Source organism: Glossina fuscipes, unplaced genomic scaffold (assembly GCF_014805625.2).
Source record: "Glossina fuscipes isolate IAEA_lab_2018 unplaced genomic scaffold, Yale_Gfus_2 61313, whole genome shotgun sequence".
Taxonomy (NCBI): domain Eukaryota; kingdom Metazoa; phylum Arthropoda; class Insecta; order Diptera; family Glossinidae; genus Glossina; species Glossina fuscipes.
The window spans coordinates 48533-72298 of NW_024003531.1; the positions used below are offsets into that span (position 1 = coordinate 48533).

General features: G+C 34.9%; 1 long non-coding RNA gene and 1 pseudogene across 2 annotated transcripts; both read left to right on the top strand.

Moving 5' to 3' along the window:
- Positions 1-365: 365 nt before the first annotated feature.
- Positions 366-16688, top strand: LOC119643576. 2 transcript variants are annotated; one of them, XR_005248339.1, is made up of 3 exons: positions 366-785; positions 2130-2339; positions 16649-16688. It is a non-coding gene; the product is annotated as an uncharacterized LOC119643576 (long non-coding RNA). The 2 variants fall into 2 exon arrangements; XR_005248338.1 differs by lacking the exon at positions 16649-16688 and adding an exon at positions 4024-4318.
- Positions 16689-20433: 3745 nt separating this feature from the next.
- On the top strand, positions 20434-22163 carry LOC119643575 (annotated as a pseudogene).
- Positions 22164-23766: the final 1603 nt, after the last annotated feature.

The window sequence follows — 23766 nt, forward strand, 5'->3', positions numbered from 1 at the left end:
GTGACGGAGACTCGCCTTGTTTTTTTCCATTTCAATGTAAAGCAAAGGAATCTTTCCATTGTCTGCAATTGCACATACGTACATATGAAGATTGATTCAAGAAAAGAACTTTACTAGCAAAAGTCAAATTCTAGACATAAATTTTTTTCACATACCCAAAACCCATGCATACGAATAGTTATCAAAAAAGATTCAAACATTGTATTTTATAAACAAGCCTAGAAGAAATCGGAAGCAACGAAAATGTAAACAATTGAAAGCAATTGAAAGAATAAAAAAACAAAATTAACAAAAACTTAACCAATATCGGCACTGCAAAAAAAAAACGAAATTATAAATTAAAATAATTTCATAACTTTGTTTATTTTTCTTTTATATAAAAACCATTCAAAAAAAAAAAAGGAAAATAAAAACGGTGAAGAACATTTGAAGGCTTGGGAGTGTGTTTTTTTGTGACATCAGATGACTTCGTTTAGAAAATGGTAAACTTTCGTTCAAATTAAAGGTGGAAAAGAACCCTGTTGGATTCACTTGATTGATGGAAGTGGTGATTTTTGTACGCATAGCCTCAAGATAAAAATTACCTACATGTGTGCTGTTTGAAGATTTGTAATTTTGACACGGGATAACCACGAATAAAATTGTGTTCTCAAGTTTTATCATCAGATATACGCCACATCTCATCAACAGCGAACAGTAGATATCAACAGCGACCACCACAGAGGCCGTCAGCACTACAGAAGGGAGTACGACGTCATTTGGAAGAGACAAAGCATGGTAGTCAGGTATTTACCTTTCCTTTTTTTTGTGTCCCGAGTTTCCTGTGAGCCACAATGAGCGACTAAGGGCGAACATGCCACTGCTGTAGCAGGAGTGCGATGTAGGGGGGGTACACGCGTGGGGGAACCGTGGAGGTACATAGGACGGATACAGACATACTCACTCTAGACGGACGAACGACAGGCAACATTTTCTCTTTTTGTGTGTGTGTTTTTTTTTATCTTTCCTTGTCATGCGGCTCAGAAAACTACGCCCCATCAATTAAACCGCTCTACCGGCCAGCGGAGCTAGACCCGTGACACACGAACTTACTATTGGTCTACAGAAATATGGTACTCTGCTGAAGCGAGGAGTAGAGCTTTTTTAATCTAAAATAAAATTAGAGTTTTATTAGCGGAAACTAGTCGAGCTCTTTTCGATCTTGCTGTAGAACAATCAGAATTAGTATCAGGATTTAATGTTGAATATAGAAGAGAGGGGTTTGCTTTAATTGTTTTAGCAGAATATGTTACAATTTTATTTGTGAGAATGTTATCTGTTATTGACGAATATCATAAACGTGAAATGATAAATTTTCAAATTATCGGCAAATACTTGATGGTGTAGTTCCGTACTTACTCTGCCATGTGAAAATTTACAATACATTTTTGTCGTAATGTTTTAATGTAATTTTTCTTAAAATTGATAACGAACTCTTGTTTAATTTCAAACGTACTTGATTCCAAAGGCCTCACTCGACCTCACTCCGTTCCCAACATTTTTTGCCACGCCAAGATTGCTTTAAAAATGAGAAATCACTAAAAACATATTCATGTTCATCTTGAAATAAATACTTGATATATGATAGTAAACAAAAGAAGAAAAAAATTAATAAATTGAAAAAAAAAGTCAGCATAGCAGGAATAACGAAATAGATTGTAACTCGCCGAATACAAGCGAGCTCGAAGAAGTCGAAAAACGCAAAAAACAAGAATAAATGCAAAAAAAGCAAAAGGGATCGTGATCGTTCATTTTCCAGAGACAAAAAATAAATTTATGGTTTTTCCAAATAAGTAAAAAATAATGTAGGACATACGCAGAGCCTCTTAGGACCCAATTAATTGTCTTTCTTCACTGTATTTTTACATGGACTACATAAGTTGTGGAAATATTTCTGAACTGGCTACAATAACATGAGAGTCTTAAGCCTGATATAAATTGTTGTTTCCGGTATTGTCTTCAAGCATTGTAAATATTTTCAAAGAAGGTGCTAGTGGCGTCAGTTTAAGTAACCAAAAAAAAATTAATTGATGTAAAACACTTGCTAATGCTTAAAAATCTATCTCCTTCAATAAATTCGAAAATTTTAGCAAATGAAGTGAATAACAGCGCGTTTAACAACAGAACAAATCTAGTCGATATACCCAATCTAGCGATTTTTAATCTCCCGTGACAACTGAATTGATAACAAATCAAGGTATTATTATTCATTTTGTCAAAACGATTGCGACATCCGGAGGGAAGGTTCTCTATAATATAAATCGACTCTGAATCAAATTGACACTTCCCGTATGTGTGACGTGAGTATCAGTTTATTATTATTATTATTATAATTTTAGACTAATGAAATAAATTCTTAGACTAAAAAAAAAGACATTGAGCACTAGCTGCACACGCTATCGGCTCTAATATAAACAAATGTGCATTAGACAATGAGCTTAGTAGTATTAATAAAGTAATATATTGAATTTATATTCGATTCTGAAGCTGATTTTAAAATGTCCAAAGGGTTAGTCGCTCCAAATGCAATTCTTCTAGCCAAGGAAAACTTAAGGCAGTCGCAGAGAATGTGCTTTGTAGTTAGAGTTTCTCCACAACTACAGATTGTGGAGGAAGACTTCTTCAAGATCCATTGGTGAGTTGCGATAGTATGACCAAGGCGAATTCTCGAAAATATTTGGATCTTGGTTTTCTCAACATTTTTTGGATGTAAAGGTGGAGTTAATTCAGGGTTAATAAAAGAGTGGTGGTGTTGTAGATTTCCTTCTTTAATTTTCTCTTTAACTTTTCGTCCAATGAATCTTTGAAGATCCGACTTTTCCTTGACATCATCAATAATTACAGTAAACCGATATGACTAGGTACCCAAAACATTTTAATTTTTTCGCCGGGTGTTGTAATGATATTCCTTAGTTGGTTGATTGTGCTCCATCTCGAAATCGAAGGATTCTGTATAGCTTTTAACGCAGAAAAACTGTTGGTAACAATGGTATTTTTGAGTTTGTTTTAATGGAAAAAGTTCGCAGCGTGAAGGATAGCTCTGGCTTCGGTTGTGAAAGTTGAAGTACTTTCGTGAAATATGTGATTGAGAAGAACCTGTCCTGTAGCATCTATCACGGCAGAAGCAGGTCGCAGATCGGAAGATTTTGAGCCGTCTGCGTATAAGAGATTCCAACAAATACTCTCCAATACTTATGTTTTTTCAGCTATTAGATTTCCAACACGTAATTTAGAGTATCTTCTTTCTTGTGCATTGACAGTGAAATGTCAAAAGAACAGGTTTTCAAAACCCTTGGAGGTTTAACACAAAAATAGCGGAAAACTTTTAAGGGAATGTTCAATTCCTTTGCGACGTGATAATTTGTTAATCTACTGGAAAATGCAAAAATTTGTTACGGTCTAAAAATATGTGTAAACCGGGGAAAGATGTACGTGTTTTAATGGATGTGATCGACGTCACAGCAGTTCTATGAACCCTACCCCCAAAAGAATTGAAACATGGCTCATCCGAATTTGAAATAAATAATAATCAAGAAATTAGTTTCAATGTAGCAAAATGATTATGACGCCTCTTTGGTCAATTGAAGACCACGTCCTCGAAAGTTGTAGTGCAGGAAAACCATTCTGGTGCCTCTTTGTTTATTATTAAAGTTTCGTTCTCAATTCTCATTTGCGGCAAGTAAACTCTCCACTGCTTAAATTACCTGTCATAGAATATAGTCACAAATTATGGCGTTATTGGATGACACAGGAAACTTCTAATGTTTTAAATTTAATTACTTAAATTTAGCAAAAAAAAAGAATTAATATTAATTGACATCTCTTTTAAATTGAATTAATTTTCTTTTATTACAAGTATTATCTTAAAAATTGTGTTTAAACTTAACTAATCGTATATAAAATAAACTATATAAAATAAACTAATTTGACCAAGTGTTGGACGCTTAATCCACTGTTTACTTTCTCTCTCTTCTGCTCTAATAGATTTCAGAAAGCTGTAACGTCTTGCATAGCATGGCCGAGAAATTTTCCCTTGACACTCATATGCATGTATTTCTGATTTGTGAGAACATATTTTCCTGCTCGCTTTTCAAATCCAAAAGAGAAATTCGGTGTCCTTCGGCCTGAATTTCCGGGATACCCTCTCTTGTGAGTCTGCGAGCTGCTGATGCGCGACTAAAAATTTCGACTTTGGGATCTTTCATCCCTATCTTCTTGTGACAGCCCAAAGCGATATTCACTCTTAAATTTTAAAGTGCGAATGAATCGACAGATCGACTTCAATCGCACGTGTTCAACTGAAAAATGAAATTTGAAAAAAAAAATTAATCGCACTTTTCAATTAGCTTAAATTAAACAAGATGCCGTCTCTTTCAGCATTTCTATAAATCTCATAAAACTGCTATTAACATAAATTTGCAAAAATTTCGCATGTATGATGATATTGGCATAAGTTTTTGAATTTATAGATATGAAATTATAAAAATATATCTCTTTATACAAATGAAATCCTGTTGTTGTTGAAGACGCACATAAAACCTTCCGCTTATTTGAGCACGCGCATCGTTATCGAAATATGCAAATTCTAACTTTCCTGCTTTTATTCTATTGCGTTGATCGAAGTTTTCACAGTGTTTCTACGGATAGCAAGCATTTTGCTCTTTATACCATATGCGTGTTACAGCCGTACTAATTGATGCAGGTCGTTGCGCTTAATTGAGGCTGCTTACAATTATTTTATAATGATATCCTTATCCAAAACGCTTGCGTAATGAACACGTTGAGTTGTACATTTAATTTGGTTTTTCTTATAAGTAATTCTTTTTGCGTTTCTATAGCGTGTTTCTTTAAAACTGATCCGTAAAGGTCAGCTCGTATACCGGCGACTGCTTGAATGCTTGAATTCTTCCAAATAAAGGGTAGTTTTGATTTTCTTTTGTTTTTAAATGCAAATGTGTGTGGAAATGGAACAACTGTCAATATTTTGAAAAATTTTAGCTCGATTTGATATAAACCTAATGCATTATTATTATTATTATTATTAATTTCGCCAGAGAAATAAATTCTAAGACTAAAGCACTAGCGTCTAAGGCTATCGGCTTTTAGCACTTGAGATTCGAACCCACGACCATTGACTTGCTAGTCGAGATTCCTCGCTACTCAGGTGGACCAAACCTAATGTAATATCATTAATTTCCTTTCTTAAAGGTCCTTATTTCCATTTCACCTTGATTTAGTGCAATATGTTCCATTGTCCGATAGAGCTTCAATCTTTTCAAAGTCTTTCTTTCAAGCACGAGCAATAATACTGTAGTGTACGCTTAGCGTAGTGCGCGTACAAAAACAAAAATGAAGAAAAGAAATATAAACCTAGCAAGCGGCACGCTCGCGGAAATGCTGAATTGAAAGCATGACATTACATCAAACGCCCCGTGTACAATAACTGTTGAAATCAGCATATTATAATCAAACTTAGGCTAAAATATTAGTATAGAAGTAGCATCATTTTTGTATAAAGAACCAATTCAATTTTGAGTTTGCATCGCCGGGCTTACCTTGGCATAAAATAGCAAAAACCAAGATTTTATTCAAATTTAGGCAGTGGCCTTCTCTTGCCGAATATATTTTGGCGCAATAAAGAGTAATGGTGTTGACGCTGAAAAGCCGAGAAGCTTAAGGTTTCTTTCACACTATTATCAAAGTCGTCCATGACAAAAGGTTTTTAGAGACGGCTTAAAATACAAAATAAATCATGATGCAATCGATTGTGAAGTACATTTTAGTCAAGAAAAATCGGTTTTGACAAACGAAGCGAAATGAATTCCATTAATAAATAGAAAAGCCAATAAGTTAATAATGTTATTAAGAAAAATTAGTATGGAACTTATCCCCATTAAATGCTGCACACATTGTGAAACCGCCCTGAGCAGAAGATGCGAGCATGGAAGACATTTTTTAATTAATGAAATGGATTTGCGAACAATTTGAATAGGAATGAATGCCATAGTCTCAGTTATCTTAATGTTCGCGATTCCATCCAAAAAGAACTCTGTGTCCAAAGAAACGTATGCAAATTTGTTAATTTCTTTTTTAGTTGATGCCTGTAGCTAAACTTATTACTTAACATGCAATAAACAACAGTTATTAATAATGCATTAAATACACTAAATACATTATTTATTCGACATTTATTGATTTGGCATCGATTCTCGCCCATTTTGTGTACTATTAAGAGAATTTTTTATGAAGAAAACCGCTTTAACCATAAAATCAAGCCTAATTTATTTCGTACCAAAAATTTTGCAAAATTTTGAACATAGCATAACAGAAACAGACTTTCGTGATTTTTACGTAATTTACTCAACTTTTTTGAAATTACTTTCGCATCACCGAATTTTTCAATATAATATTCGTTTTATTTACAAATCTTAGGAAATCTATTCACAAATCATTTACAGGAACTTATGTCTACAACGCTTTAAATGTCGCTGTGGTCTTGCCCGTTTGAATGTTGCAATTCAACTCTCTTGACTTTTCTTTTTTTTTTGACAATTTCTTTTCCGCAAATATTCCGCTTATATACACTTTACAAGTAAGTTATTACTGCTTATATTCACTGCAACATTTTTGTGTTAACCGCTTCTCACGCCAAAGTTGCAATTAATTTACTAAACAAAAAAATATTTGCAAAGTTTTCATTTAATTTAAATTATTGCCAAATCTTTCGTACTATCATCTGAAAGTATGTAGAATATTCTGTAATGTGTTTAATTTTCTGTTTTTTATTATAAGTATAAGAATTTATTTTATTTAACGTAATTTTAATCTTTTACCAGCATAAGCATTACTTATAATTGTATTTTAGTATATAAGGAAAATTGTTGATCATTGAATTTACTTCGGTGCAAAACGCGAGTGGTTTGTCTTAATAAATAAAATTCGTAGGATTAATATTATGTTTTGGTTTTTTCTATAACATGAACATGAACGTGTGTATACTTGGAAGCGAAAAGAGCCCACACATTTTTTAAAATTGCATTCGTTTGTTAAAATATAAACTTTCATCTTTGTCATCTTGCGAAGAAAAGAAAAATTCTTCTGGCTTTCTTTATACACTATGCCACTTGTCGTACAAGCAGTAACTATGTACGAATTTGAGATAGATAGATTCTTTTTTAATTGTGCCTATTGATTCAGAATCACATTCTTCTGAATCAATCTAAGCTTGTCTGTCCGTTTTGGGTTCTTGTGTTTAGCCTATAGGTTACAATTTTTGAAATATTTTGGTGAAATTTGGTACACTGACACCTTTTGGCATACAAACAAACGGTATTGAGAATGATTCAGATGGCACACCTGTTTCGATCACTTGCCATATTACGCCTTATTTTGAAAGATCGTTATACGAATAACGGCCGGACGGTGTAGTATAAGCAATTTAGAATTTTACATGTGCGTGGTTGATTATGTGTGAGAGAATGGGAGAGATAATTCAGCCGTGAGATAACAATGATTTTGTTTTAATGCCTTTCGATATCCCTTAAAATGTATTAACAATTGTTAGTATCCCCCCGGAAATTGTTTAACACGTGACTTATATACAGGCGCCCGTCGTATAAGGCGACTAATTCATAACGCGCTGTATCGAAATGGTGATACACGAAACTTTTCGCTTATTTACTTAGACTGGGATATAATTTTTTATTTATATATTTTATTTATTCCACTTATACTAGAAACTCAACTAAACAAATAACAGTCGAGTTCAATTGATTCTTAATGCAAAACTTATATTAATTAACAATAAAATTGAGTATAAGCATAATAAGACAAATAAGAAGCAAAAAAAAAGAAAAAAGAAAAAAAAGCATGTACACTATCAGCATAGGAGCACACTTACAACCGATACAGGACCAAATTGCAAATGAACCCCTAAGCCATCGCAAACATGCACAAGCCTGGCAACCGATAATAAATTGACAATAATTCATTTTCGAAACGTAAAGACTTTTTAAGGATAAAAGCTAGTTTAAATACGACATAGGTTAATCGCGCGTATTAAGCAATGTTGCTTTAATGGACTTTAAAGAATCCGATAACGAGAATAAGTGGTAGACGTCATTTAGGTTCTTGCAAACGACTCTGAGCGGATTGAACAGCTCATAATTAAATTTACACTGATTAAGCTTAACCAAGATAAAGTGCCTAGAGAAGCGGTTAGGGACATTAAAGCTTATTTCACCAAGTAATGAAGGCGAGTCAATAGCACCATTTATTACTTTAATTAGAAAGGAAACGCCAAGAACAAATCTACGTTTCTCCAGAGACGGTAGGGACAGCAGAAGCAACCTATTTTCATACGGAGGAAGAGAGGCAATCGGATCCCAACCCAAATTTCTAAGGGCAAACAGCAAGAATTGCTTTTGAACTGATTCAGTTGAATCTACGTAGCACCTATATGAAGGAGACCACACAACTGAGGCATAGTCGAGTATGGGTCTAACCAAACACATGTACAGCCTTTTCGTAATATAGGGATCATCAAGCTCTTTGGAGCAACTTTTTATAAAACCAAGCGCGGACCTAGCTTTGCTAATCGAGAGCTCAATGTGCAAGTTAAAACGTAACCTATGGTCAAATAGAACGCCTAAATCTGTAATCGAATCGACGTCCTCCAACTTATGCGCACCAATAAAATACTAAGTAATGAATGACTTTATTCTTGAGAATGAAAGCTTCTTACATTTACTCAGATATAGTTTCAGGAGATGCAAAGAGCACCATGCGACAAAATTATCCAAATCACCTTGAAGCTGATGTGATTGCGATTCAACAGAGAAAGAATTATTACTTTAATTAGAAAGGAAACGCCAAGAACAAATCTACGTTTCTCCAGAGACGGTAGGGACAGCAGAAGCAACCTATTTTCATACGGAGGAAGGGAGGCAATCGGATCACAACCCAAATTTCTAAGGGCAAACAGCAAGAAATGCTTTTGAACAGATTCAATTGAATCTACGTAGCACCTATATGTGGGAGACCACACAACTGAGGCATACTCGAGTATGGGTCTAACCAAACACATGTACAGCCTTTTCGTAATGTAGGGATCATCAAGCTCTTTGGACCACCTTTTTATAAAACCAATAATAATAAAGAGTGATATTATTTAAAGTTAGATAAAATGTAATTATCGAAACCAAATCTTAAGGTGTAAAATTTTTTGATGGCTGAAACTTCGTTTCAAATATATATAAAAAAAATAGGTTAACTTCAAGTTTTCATAAAAAAGATGTATGAAATTCAATGATGCAAATTAACCATTTCAGGCAAACTAGCGAATGATTGGAAACGACTACACAAGGAGCAGAAAAAGAAAATTTCAATGGAATAACCCGCTAAGTAATATGAGTGTTATACTGTAGATAATGAAGACAGGAAAAAAAATTCGATGATATATTTCTTTGTCACATGATCCGAGAACTGCATCACGATTGCCTGCCTTTGCTTTGAAGAGAATACGTGATAATAAAAGATCAAACGTGCAAGGTATTTTTCATAGCAGCCCGTGATTGCAGTTTGATTTGAAGATTCTTGGTTGAAATTTGAAAACCTATTTTGAAATACATTTTAATTTGCTACGAAGTGCTATGCGGAGTTATTTGCAGATATTTTTGCCAGAATTGCCAGATTGCAAATGCGGCTTATGATGGTGATACTGTAAGTTATTATTCATAAAAACTTAGCCAGAAAATAAATTGTAATAATAAAAAGAATAAACTTAATCTTAAAGCACTAGCATCTAAGGCTATCGACTTTAATAAAAACTCCACCGCGTTTGAGATTAGACACCATGACCATTGAGAATTGCTAGTCGGGATTCTTTGTGTAGTCAGCCACTCAGTCGGATAAGTTATGATTTCTATTTTAGTTAGGAAAAAATTGGTATTTTTTTTTAATGCAAACAGAATTTTTATTAAACGCTTTTAGGCGGTTAAATAAATAAATTGTTATTGCCTTTTTCTTAGTGAGCACACTATCAGCCGCCGCTCGTATATTATTCTCTGCTTGGTTTTGGATACTTTCGCTGTTTATAAATAAGTATAAAGACCAAAAGTATTCATTGTTTAGAGATTTTACTGTTACTTCATTTTTCAGCAGTCTGCCCTTGTATAGGTGCATATACAAATGAAATAAATAAATATATAAATAAAACAACATTTCAACGTCAAGAATAACATTGAATTTACTGATTTAAAGTATTTAAATCATCTATTTTGAGAAAAAAAAAAAGACTGCCTGTCTGTCTGTTTCACTGTCAGTTGGCTTGGTTTATCCAATGTATGCGCTTCTGTACATGTACGCACATTTGAGTATATATAAATAAATACGTATATATATACATATATATATAGCATAAAAAAATGTATAACAGTGACGTACAAACTGCATTTTACAAAATCTTTTTGCTTTTGTGTATTTTTTTTCTGTTTGTTTTTGGTTGACATTTCTCATGGTTTCACGGCGTACATGATGACGATTACAATGATGGTGATGGGGGTCGCTGCTATATATGCGAAGCGTAATAACCATAGCAACCATTTTACACCTCCATATGCATTCATATAAAGAAACCACTTTGAGGTTGAATTCTGCATCGAATTTTTGTACTTTTTATCTACCTTTTTTGTTTTTGTTGCTGGTATACATGCTTTTGACATGATTTTGAAACGGAAATGTAGCAAAATATTCTTCAAGCTTGACAGTTTATAGTAAACAGGAATAAAGTCTGTAAGCAAATCATGGATCGTATAAAATAAAGGGACAAAGAACACATTGCCATGTGCCTGCAAAGTATTAAAACGAGAAACAGTGAAAAGAGCCTATCAAAAGTACATTGTCCACATGAGGTTCTCAGGTGAGCATGGAATTGCTGCGTAAAGTGTTGACCAATGAAAGAAAAAAAGGACCATATATACTAGGTTTACATCGTCCAAAACCGAAAAGGCAAAAAGAAAGCAAATAAATAGTTTCCAATGATATGGTGAGATAAGCAAGTTACCCAACGGGAGAATTTGGCAAAGACCGACAACTAAGAGTAAGGAAAACGGAATCATTTTATTTATGTTTGCCTATTAATGAACTGGTATATCTGTTGCTGATATTGTTCTCTCTTGTACGATACGTTTGGGCAAATAACGATTGGATCTGTTGTCTCTGTGAAGAGTAACAATATGAAAATATTTAACATTTTCATTAATTGATGGAAAAAAGAATTTGGTAGCACTTTATGAAGAATGTAGTTAAGATAGCAGTTAAAGTTGATATCCAATATTACATCTAACTACTTAATTTCACTTTTTCAAGGCATCAATTTCCAAGGAATGCTGGGGAGGGAAATGAGGTTTACGTTTAGAAGTAAAAAAGTGAAGAAGAATAAAAAATGCCTGAACTAATAATCACAATGTCGTCAGCAAAAATGGAAACCATACATCCACTTGGTATTAAAGTATCAATGGTAAAAATATTATGCAGTACAGGTGATAGGCAAGATCCTTGTGGACAACCTGCACCGATTGTAATAGAGTAGAAACTGGACGATACCAGACAGACATTAAAGTGTTTGTTTTGCAAAAAGCTTTGTGTGGATTTAACAGATTCGCAGGAAAAATTCTGACGAATTATTTTACGAATGCGCTAATTTGAATCGAATGGGGCAAACTGAAACGAAAGTAGCCTTAATGCCGAATAAAAGCGTTGTAATAGAGCTTCCAGAATTAGAGTTTGACTTAACAAAATGACGAATGGTAAATAGCGCTTGTACAGAGTTACATTCCTCTCTGAATATAAACGGTCGCGAGGGAAGGATGTTATTGTCATCGATGAAGGAACCAAGCATCCATTTGACGATTTTTTGCAAAAGCAGGCTTATTGGCCTGTATGATTAGAGCTATTTCCGGGTTTATTTAGCTTAAGAATTGTAAATGCTTCGGAAGCATTCCATATTTGCGAGAACTACATAACTTGAGACAACCGTTTACGATACTTGTGAAAAAATCGACTGCTTCTGTATGTAACTGCTCTAACATAAGTTATTAATTTCAATAGGACCAGGTTAATTTGAGTTTTTCAAAGATGTTATAATATCGGTGATTTTTTCACTTTTAGTAAGATGGATGGTGACGTAATAAAAATGGGATCAAATTGCTCAAGAACACTTTTCACTTTATTATTGGTAGCAATATTACTAAGAAATTCGGAGTAATGATGATTAAAATATTATATATATGTGTTATTGCGAAAGAAAGGAGTTATTGTTTCGTTCCAAATTCAAAATTATGTTAGATTTTTTTTCTAACAATTTCATAATGTTTCAAAGAGGAATTGAACTTTTCTCCAGAAAGAAAAGCATAGATTTCCAAAATTGATGCCTATAAATTGCAATTTCTTTTGCAATGTGCTTGTTAAGATTTTTCATTTGAATGTGATGATCAGAATCTGTAAACTTCCAATTCCATCTAAATAAATTTCTTAATTGGTAAATATTTTATTATTATTATTATTATAATTTTAGATTAATGAAATAAATTCTTAGACTAAAAAAAAAAGACATTGAGCACTAGCAGCACACGCTATAAGGTTCCAACCAGTACTCTCCAATACTTGGGTTTTTTCAGCTATTAGATTCCTGAAGACGTAATTTGGAGGATCCTATTTCTTGTGCATAGACAGCGAGATGTCAAAAGAGCAGTCTTTCAAAATCCATGAAGGTTTAACACCAAAAGAGCGGTAAATTTTTAAGGGAATGTTCAATTCCTTTGCGACGTACAAACAATGGTCAATTTCATATGGTGACTTTGGAATTTTCTTCACAATAATAATCTTTCTCACGTCATCATCGAGAATGGATTTGTTTGAATTAAGAAGCTTAGGGACTGTTTTAGCTTTTAACTCATACAGTCTATTTTCTAAAGTTGGGAGACCAGTTTGAATTATAATATTATTTATGGGCGTCGTCCGAAAAGCATAACAACTTGCTCTAACGGCTTGGTGATAGACCAGTTTAAGGGTGTTGATATTAGATTTGCAGCTATTGCCATAAATTATCAAAGCATAGTCAATCTTGCTTAACACAAGCATTTTGGAAAAAGTGAGCATGGAGCGTCTGCACTTTTAGTACTGGTAAGTCGTTAATATGCATTACTAGATTTCCTGCATCGCACATTTGTTTTCGACAAATGTGTATTTTTTTGATTTTTGTATAGAAATTTTAGCCTCTGACGAGATTGCCCGTGCGGAGATCGCTCTTGCAATAGATTCGAGGATGGTGATTGCTTTTGTATTGTCTTTTTCTTTTGTAAAAATACATACATCGTCTGCGTAGAGACAATGTTCCACTCTTGGTACACGGCAAAGAATTTTGCTAATTTCGTTGAAAGCCATCTGGAAAAGCGTGACAGAGAGAGGAGATCCTTGGGGAACGCCATTCATTAGCGGAAAAGAATCAGAGAGATGATTGTTGATTCTAACTTTGAACCGCCGATGCGACATGAACGATTTGATGTAGTTGAAGAATTTCGGTCCAACATTCCATGATTTGAAGAGTCTTAAAATAACATGAAGACCAACTCTGTCAAATGTTTTTTCGAAATCAATAGTGAGAATTGTTACATGGTTCCGTTCGGAAATGTCTATGCACCCTCTATCCCGCTTGAAACCAACTTGTTGCTTTGTTATCAGGTTCTTGGACTCAAGAAAACAAGATAATCTAGATGCCATAATCTTTTCCAATACCTTTGAGAGGCAAGATAAAAGAGATATTGGGCGATAGTCCGATGCGATGGAGACATTTGTAGACTTTGGAAGGGTATATGGCCACCCAAAAATACCGTATTATATAGGTCCAGTAATTCCTTTTTACTTGGATTAGAGAGCGCACTGATCATTTGGTAGGAGATGCGGCCTAGACCAGGTGTCCATCCCTTCGATTTGGAGAGACAACTTTCAAGTTCTAAGGCAGATTTGCAATTTTCCAGGAAAGTGGCAGATCTGTCAATACAATTTGAAAGAGAAATTGGAGTCCTTTTATTTTCGATGAAAGCACTGGAAAAGTTGCTGTTAGAGGAGTATTCGCACCACATTTGTTCAAAGTAATTAGAAATATCATGTGCGTCAGTTAAAGTTCCATTGGAGTGCAGATGGCAGAAATTTCGTTCAGGTTTGAAGTTCCATTGAGTCTGTTGATTTTGCTCCAGTCAACTTTCATTGATGTATTTTTTTCGAAAAAAGTTGGAAACTAAGTGCCTTTGATTTTCGTAATTCCTTCCTGATTAGAGCATTGGCCTTTTTGTATAATAACGAATAATCATAATCAGGACATCTCTTAAAGCGATGCCATAAATCCATTTTATTTTCCCTCAATTACGAAAGCGTGTTGTTCCACCAAGGAACTCTAGCTGGTTTAAAAGAGCTGGTGGATTGAGGAATAGAAAGATGAGCAGCCGTGTGGAGCGCTTTAGACATAATAGCAGCATCATGGTTGCAGTTCCCGTTAAATAGCTTTGAATTCAGAAATGACTCGGCCTGTTTGGAGTAATTGATCCAATCCGCTTTACCTAGGAGGAATTTGGCCTGTCTTGCTGGAGTAACAGAGGACAGTGAACGTTTAAGATCGATTATTATTGGAAAGTGATCACTATTATGTAGATCATCAGAAATAGACCAGCAAACCCAAGGAAGAAGTGAGGGAAAGCAACATGTTAAATCAATATGTGAAAAAGTGTGATGAGTTGAAAAGTGCGTTGGTTTTCCATCATTTAAAACGCAAAGGTTGCTTTGAAAAAGGCCTTTTCTAAAACAGTACCGCGAGTGTTGTTCACTGTTGAGCCCCAGATGGTATTCCAGCTGTTGAAATCGCCGGATATAATTAATGAGGGGGAAAGCACGGAGAATAAATTGTAGAGCTTTTGCTGAGAAAACGATTGCGAAGCTGGGATATAAAGCGAAAAACTGTAAATTTTATGTTTAATATTATTTGTATCGCTACGGCTTGTATATTTGAGCTTAAATTTATGCGTTTGTGAGGTATACTTGATTTTATAAAACACCCGTTCCTTGTTTGGAATATAAATTTTGATCAGCATTCGTAAAGTATCCAGTATATGATTTTGGTGGTATAGGATTAAAACAGCTTCTACAATGGTTTTCTTGAAGCGATATAAAGGTTGGGTTGAAATCACTTACGAGTGTACGGAGTTCATCAAAATTATTAAGAAGTCATTTAATGTTCCATTGTACAATTTTAAAAACTTCATTTAATTGCAGTAACATGGAGTGGAAAGTAGGTTAAGTTGACACGTCAGCGTCTCCGTCGAATAGGTCGCTATATGAATTTTGCGTGAATAATTTGTTCTTACCGACAGAATAATTTGTATTTAGGTGGTTGCGTACATTTGAAGTGCAACGAGTTGGCACACGTGAATGATTTAAAACTGAAGGTTGATTGAGGGATGGAAGATTGCATTCATTACAGCTTGTAATTTGTTGAGTAGAGTTGAGAACTGGTGATTCTGGGGGATTTAGTTTATTAGATTTTGGCATATGTGTTGTTGTTTTAATTTTTTCAATATTTGCTGTTGTTTTGATTTTTTCATATTATCTATGGAACTGATTTGACAATGTGATATTTGGTTGATGGTAGAACAGGTTTTTCATTGGAAGGAGTTGGAATTAAAGGCTTATTAGGCTCGATTTGAGAGGCATCAACAGCGTAGGTATTGCTTTTGCTAATTCTTTGGGTTCCAGATGGAGGAAGACCAAAGTTAGCGCAAGATGGAGCACTGGTGCATCTTTTTGACGCGTGATCCAGGCGTTGGCAGTTTTTACATCTCATAGGATTTGGAATGTAAAGTTCTACTTTACATTTGTACCAAGCTACATCGACCGTTGGCGTTAGCCGATAGCAGTCAAAAGTCAAATTAATTCGTCCTGTAGGGGAGCGGACTTTTCCATCGTCATTTAATTTGGTGAATTTAAAGACTTCAGTCACTACTTGACTGTCCATTTCGCGAACAAGTTCAACTTCCGGCACATGATTTAAGCATGGGGCATAAACTACGCTTTTAACCGAGCTCAGTTTGTCATGCAGTTTAGCGGGTATAGCACATAAATAAGCTAATGATTTCGAGTTTATGAGCTTTTCGGTTGCGTTTGTGTTCCCAGCGAGGAGAGTCTATATATGTTGTAATGCTACCTAGTGCTTTTTTAAAAGCGAAAAGGCTGATTTGCGAATTGTTATGGAGGGATCAGTTGGAGAAATCACAACATATTTTTTGTCAATAGGAATGATGTTCCTGGTTGGCAACACCGGAAAGTCGGAATTTTTAATTTTTTTTCTTTGGGGCGATATGTCTGCTTATAGATAAAATCTATTTGAGTTTTTATCTGGCGGCCCCGGGGCTATTATGCCTTATGGTTGTCTATTATTTAGTAAATTGGAAAATAACCCCACTCACTTGAAAAGGTTTGGGAATTGCTGAGGGTAATGACATGTTTTCAATATTTTATTCTTCTTTTATGTTTTCTTTTGATTTTTTTATTGTATTTACAGAAAGCGAAAGCAAATATCGTATCCGCGATAATCAGTTTTTGCAAAACTACTGAAAACACACGAGTTAAACACACAAAAACTCCGCAAAAATTAAAAAATCGCAGACGAAAAGCAAAACACGCACTACTCAGAACACAAGTCGATGCCTCCATGAGTATTAGTTTGTCGGCTTTAAAAAGAAGAGGAAGAAAGTTCTTTTATGCAATTTGGGCTTAAAAATGGGGCGCATAGGTCAAAGCAAGTACCTATAAGACAAAATAAACAGTCTTCAAACACAAAAATATTGTGGTTTTGTGATGGTCGCTCAACAGCAGAGGTAACACCTTTGATGCAACGGTTGATGACGTACTTTGTGCAATATTTGCATTATGGTCGCCGAAGGCCAGCCACCGCTTCTCATACCGCTATTCAGAGAGAAGGGCTAACAGTAACAATATATTTTCATACGATGGTAAAGAGACTTTCGAATCTCGTCCCGAATTCCTCAACGCAAATAACAAGAATTGCTTCTGAACTGATTCTATTGCATCGACATAAATCCTATAGGAAAACAACCACACGAAGAGTCATATTCCAGTATTGGCGTCTCCGAACTTATCTATCATCTATTTGTCTATCTAGTCCATCTTTTTATAAAGCCATGAGCAGCCTTTGCTTTATATTCAATATGTAAATAGAAATGTTATCTTTGATAAAGTACTACAGGATCTGAAAAATTTTATATTCCATATTTGTGATGCCGGTTCATAGATGGCACCTTGTAATAATTATCATTCTTAAACAAGGCAATTCGATAATATTCTATGAAATCTTGGGAAGGCCCCCCTCTATGTCGAGTTTATTATCAACTAAATTTTCCGATAAAATCCAAGACAAAAATTGAAGGCTTTAATTCCAGGGCGAATGGGTGGGAACGCTGCGAAGCTTTGTAATCCTGAAATCATACCATTAATTTTCTTCTCTACATAAAGCTACATAAATAAACTTTGTGTCGTTACAACTAATATGAGGGGGATTACGTAACTGATACTTAAAGCAATAGAATGTTAAATATATGGTCTAGTAAATAAATTAATTAACTAGTAGGGATGGTAACTTATTAGTTAAGGCTAACAACACGGTCAGTACGAGCAGAGCTCAAGGGATATCTATTTATACATACGACAATACAGGTATATGTAATTGATAGATGTAATGGAATCAGGAGAATAGACAAGTGAGTAGCATTCATTAAAAATTTTGCACACTCACCGAAACGAACTAAATGGCTCAAAATAAGTTCTGCTGGTGAGTTAATCGAACCTCTCAAAAGATAACTCCTAACAGATATCTTCTGACTTCGAGAGCTGTTAGGACTAACAGTTAGACCATCAGATTAACATAAGGAGGATCCCAACCAAGCCCCTTAAGTGCAATCGATAAAAATTGCTTTTCTGCCGATTCTATAGACTCATTGTGTACTCTGCAATAAAGGGACCATATGCGGCAGCTATATTCGAAAGTAGGCCGAACCAGTTTATTTATAATAGTTAGACCATCGGACTGCTCGGCGCACCTCTTTACAAATCCTAACATGCTTGACTGAAAATGAAGATCAAATCATAATTTTGCATTTAACGTAAACCCCAAATCAAGAAATGGCACAACCGCTTGAAGTTGAAGTTTCTCAATATACTGATTGTAAACTACGGGGCACGTTTTGATAGACTTAGCTGTTTCCATTTGCTAAAATTTAAAGATAACAAATTTAGACTATCCCATTTATTTACCCCATCCAAATCAGACTCAAGACCCGTTATTAGTAGTTGTTGGGTTCAAATGATTAAAAGAGCTTAACATCATCTGCGTACATCAAAATTTTCGAATTTGAAATAGATTTGGCAAAATTATTAATATACAACACGAATAAAAGGTGGCTACCTTACGATAGTCCAGAGTTACGTGAATTAGGCTATAGAGGCTCTAGTTAAATAAAACTTTCTGCATTCGATCAGTTAAGTAAGAAATCCAGGCATTCAAGCTTGGGAGAAACTACCTTACTTAATTTGAATGTTAAAAAGTGACACTAGCAAAGGCTTTTCTAGAACCGTGTCAATTACGTCAATCAAGGCCATTGAAAGAATGCTCTGAATATTGAGAAGCCATATTGAAATGGAGTATTGACATAATAGATCTAGGTAATTGTTTAGTAATCAACCTTTAAAATATCATCGGAATACAATTTATAATGCATTGCCGACTACTTTTCAATAGTGCATATTTGTATAGCTGTCCTTCTCCAAAAGAGGAAAGCATCCATTGATCAGCAAAATATCTAATAATATCGTTAACGGCCCTCCCAATACATTTGCACAGAAATATAGACGACTTTAAAGACTCTTAAGACCTTAAGTCTTTTTTGAACGTAGAGGTTGTCAGAACGAAGCCGAAACTTGGAGGCTGTAAACAGATGAACGCACGTGTCATTGATAGGCCAGCTAGTTCGGAAGTATTGGCGGTTTCAATTTTTATCGCACAGACACTCCAAAGACGTTTACCCTAAAGAAATACACTTGCTAAAAAACTTATGAGGACAGATGGGCGGACGAAACTTACTTACCAGAGGGGCTGGTTATACGCCCAGGGCAACTCTATAAACTGCCCTATTTATGCTTCCCATCGGCTCATGATTTTATATGGAACAGAAAATTTTTTCTTATTAAATTAATTTTTAATAAAAGAATCCTGTTTTACTATTTTTATTTTTTCTTTATTGTTTAATAAAAATTGTTATTTGTTTTATATACTTGTATACAAAAAACAATAGTTTTAAATTGCTTTTCATTTATTATAAAGCATTTATGATTCAATGTGACCGCACTAAATGCATGAATTTATGCTTTGTTTTTTAAATTGCCTATGAAATTTTCCTATTCAATTTATAGAAAGGAAAATGTACATGTTAAATTTTTTTTTTTTTATTAAAAGGCTACATTACATTACCGAAACGCCGTTCCAACCAGGGCTCACAACTGCATGGCTTGAGCCTTTGAAACGGTCCGTCCATTTCGTTGATGGTTTTGTGATACAGTGAATAAATAAGAGAAGCTCAAATGGTAGAAGGCAACACGTGTTTTAATTACTCATTACAGCAATAAATTTTGTTTCAATAATTTCGGATTTTCTTTTCCTTGGCCACCGGGATGGACATTATGACTGCAATTATTTTGAAAGAATTTTAGATAATTTCATAACACGTTTAGGCACAGACACTACTAAGCCGTTAATACCCACACTGGAAGAGTTCCTGAGGATGCTCACAGGATGTGTAATGGCTCACTACATCCGTGGGCAACTGGAATTCGAGGAATATTTACAAGAATTCACGCTGAAGGAGGATGCTTTCTGCCATGAGAAGCGAGTTCGCATGGTTGCCAGTGCTAAACGGAATAGCTTGATCTGAACATCGAAATATCTCAAACCGGCCTGAGCAACAGAAGCGTACGAGGTCTTCTACGCGTCCATGAGGCTACACATGATCGAGAAGAATATAGGCAAGCGGGCGCAGGCGACAATAGTGGCACGGCTTGCCTTTCTCCGGACAACAGGATCGGCAGCAGAGGTGAGCTGCATCGGACAAATTTGCTCGGATTCGTGTTGGTCATGCTGCTGTCCGGAATAAATTTTAGAGAGAGAAAGGATGTCAACATTACGCCGCCCCGCGCGTCAGCTCAATATTCCCTGCTTTATAATGTTAAGTTTGAATTTATCTCAACTTATTTTTGAAATAAATAACTTAGTAATATATTGGTGTGGAATTAACTGTGCGCGTTTTAAGCCAGGACGTTATAGTGGTAAGTGCTAAAATTAATGTTCAAAATTTAGACATTACAAATACCTTTCCATTGCTACTGATAGGCTTTGTACGAGGAAGTTCGCACCGAAATTCTACCATCACTTCAAAAAAGACTGAGTCGTCACGTGAATGTAGCTGCCGGTAATGAACTTTGATGGAAAATCCAAGAAGTCTGTGTGGTTGCGGTTCATGCTTATAATGAACTTGTACTACACTCAATGGTGGTCAATTCGATTTATTGAGCTACTTCACAGTAGTTCGCAATTGTTTGAACTATTATGATTGCTTTCATTTATTTGGTCGAGCCTTATGGACACTAAGCACATATTCGAGTTCAAAACTATTTAATCCTCAAATGTTGGACGAATTCTTAATGGTTACTCTCTAAAATGTACAAGCGGATAAGACTATTATTTTAAAGATTAGCGACGTAAGGTTACCACAGAGCTACTTATAGTTTTGTTAAAACTCATGAAAAACCAAACGATGAGAAACGAGCATTGGTACAAAATAAATTATCCGGTTCTTTAGAAGGCATTTTGGATTTAGTACCAGGTTGTAAAAGTTCTGTTCTTGGGATGTTGTTAGAAACTTTGACTACAATAATAACGGTATTATTATTGCAAAATGTAATTCTCTTAACATATCCTTTACACTTTGCTGCCCTTTCGGTATTTCAGTTCGATCCATCATTTGCAGTGACTGTTCAAAATAAATTGATTCTGCTGGCGTTATCACTATTTTTGAAATATCCTGAGGATACTTTCATCTTGGAAATCATTTAGGAATTAATTCAAGCTCTTTGTAAAAATTCACACTGCCTACAACCACTGCAGGACAAGTTCATGTCGACAATTGTCAGTATATTGTAATAATATTGATATAGTATCGTGAGTTTATGTTATCTGTTTAAGCCCAATGCTGCTCGGCTGCAGTACGCCAAGTCTATCCGTCTTTTATAATGCCAAAGTGTCTCGGCATAAGACGGTCACTAATCTTGATCGTTCAGGCGGATTGAACGCCTTGTGTTCTTAGCGAGTAAAACGCTTCGTTGAGAACTGATTTTCTTTATTTTCTTACGCACTATTTATACTAAATTTTTACACTAAACTATTCTTATCTTATTCTAAACAGGATTGTAATTGCTTACTAAATTATCCTTATCACACACTAGATTATTCTTATATAAACAGAATTATCACTGTTTACATGCGAAGTGAAGTGTGACATTTTATTTTATCAAAAGGGTTATGCTGAAGTGGCATAATTTTGTCACACTTCAAGTGGACGCATACGATAGTATGCGATCACACTACAATATTGTCGTTGCAAGACGAAGCTAGCACTCGCAAACAAGATATAGCCTTGGATTTTCATACAACTATTGTAAAATATTCACAGCCCGCTATCCGCGGCTCTTATTGAAAATGCTTTTCCAGCCATGATTCATTGCGTTCTACTGTCCGATGACCACTCCGTTATGGTCGCAGGCGGGGATTGCCTACGGGCTTATATTATTGTTTCACCTGAGAAGATCTATGCCTACGAGAATAGTGAAGGTCTTAAGTATACCATGCACTGACAACCATGTTATTAAATTGGGCGTCTAGTTATTACTATCATCACGAAAATGGGAAAATGGAAGGTGAAAATGTTGACCTGATAACACAGACCATCTAATCAAACCCCCTAAAGGAGTAACAACGGCATTGCAATAGCGCCCGACGGTAGAGCTGACGCTTTCTGCGACGCCAAGCGGAGTGATAGATTTTCAGAGATCCATTCGCAAAATACATCGAGCAACACATCGTGCTATTAAACTGCCCCTTTGCTCATTTAAGTACAAATCGGCTACGGCCGTAATCGAATTAGCTGCAAAATGAGGAGCCACCAAGGGCCACAGATTTAACACAACTTAGCATAACCTTCACTCATACGACCCGACAAAGCTTGAGGTATTTTTTTTTTTTACAATTTTGAAGAGTCATTTTAGTATTTTTTTAAACTGAAAATGTGGCACGTAAAGACGCTCCTATGTGCTTAATCCTATGGTTTTACGAAGATACAGAAACAATTTTTCCATGCCAAAAAACATATATATGGAGAGAACTTAACTATAACTTTCGAACTAATCTATATAACAAATTACCAAAAATTTAAAAATTAAAAAAATTGATGCTTTCAGCATTGTTTTCTCTACTAGATTTGTTCCAATAAAGTAAAGATGATTGCTTAAGAACTAAGTAAAATATATGTGTCTTGTATTCGCCTTTGACCGCACACATGCTAAAAAATTGCGAGAATTGGAAGCGTGCATTGGACATTTACTTAAGTATAATAAATGCGCTTGACCTTAATACTTAATTATTAATACTTCGATTATTGACTGAATTGAAGAAATTTTCACTTTACGTGCAGTTGATTTGAAAAATATTTAAGAGTAAATTATCTTCATTTTCAAACATAATCTGGGAAATTTATCTGAAGATGCTTATTCCAGTTTAGATATTCATCTTCAATAATTTTAATTTCATTTCTTTTCGCCGCCGGGGTGAAAAATGCGCATGTCGCGGTTTGTAAATACACTAATGTCGTTAGTATAGCTTCCTTCTATAATAATAAACAGAATTCGTTGAGCACAGTTTTAAAAGAAGCTTAAATAGTGATTCAGAAGACGAAAACTAACGTTTCACACATATGTTGTTGAGAATATTAAAAAGTAAAATTAACCCAAATATGTCTAAACCGGTCTAGGAAAATTCAAAAATATACTGAGTAAATAAAAAAACCTACATAGATCCCAAAGAGAATACAAGCATTTACTAAAATCGTGAAAATACTTTGAAAAGATCTTCATCCACTTTAAAGAACGGTTTAATTTAATTCTGCATAATTTTTTAATTAAGGCATTTTCAAATTAACTTCGCTTTCTATAACTCGATCTGTCATCTGAGCGACATCGGTCATCATATATTGATACATCTTCTTGACGTTACAATTTGCCTTGCGAATAAAAAAAAAAACCACCAGACTTTGGTGAAATTCCTCTACGCACATTTGTTTGAAAGAACAAACTCATTAATTTTGTTTATTAGTAACGCTATACATAGAGTCAAATGTAGTTTCGGTGAAAGTTGAGTTAATAGTATAAAATTATATCGGCTTCAACTCTCAACATTTAAGCATAGTCCTTTGCGCATGCGATGTACTTAGTACAACACACACTATAAGGGACTTGTAATAGTTAAATTTGATCCAACATTAACATTCTTGAAGAAGGCCG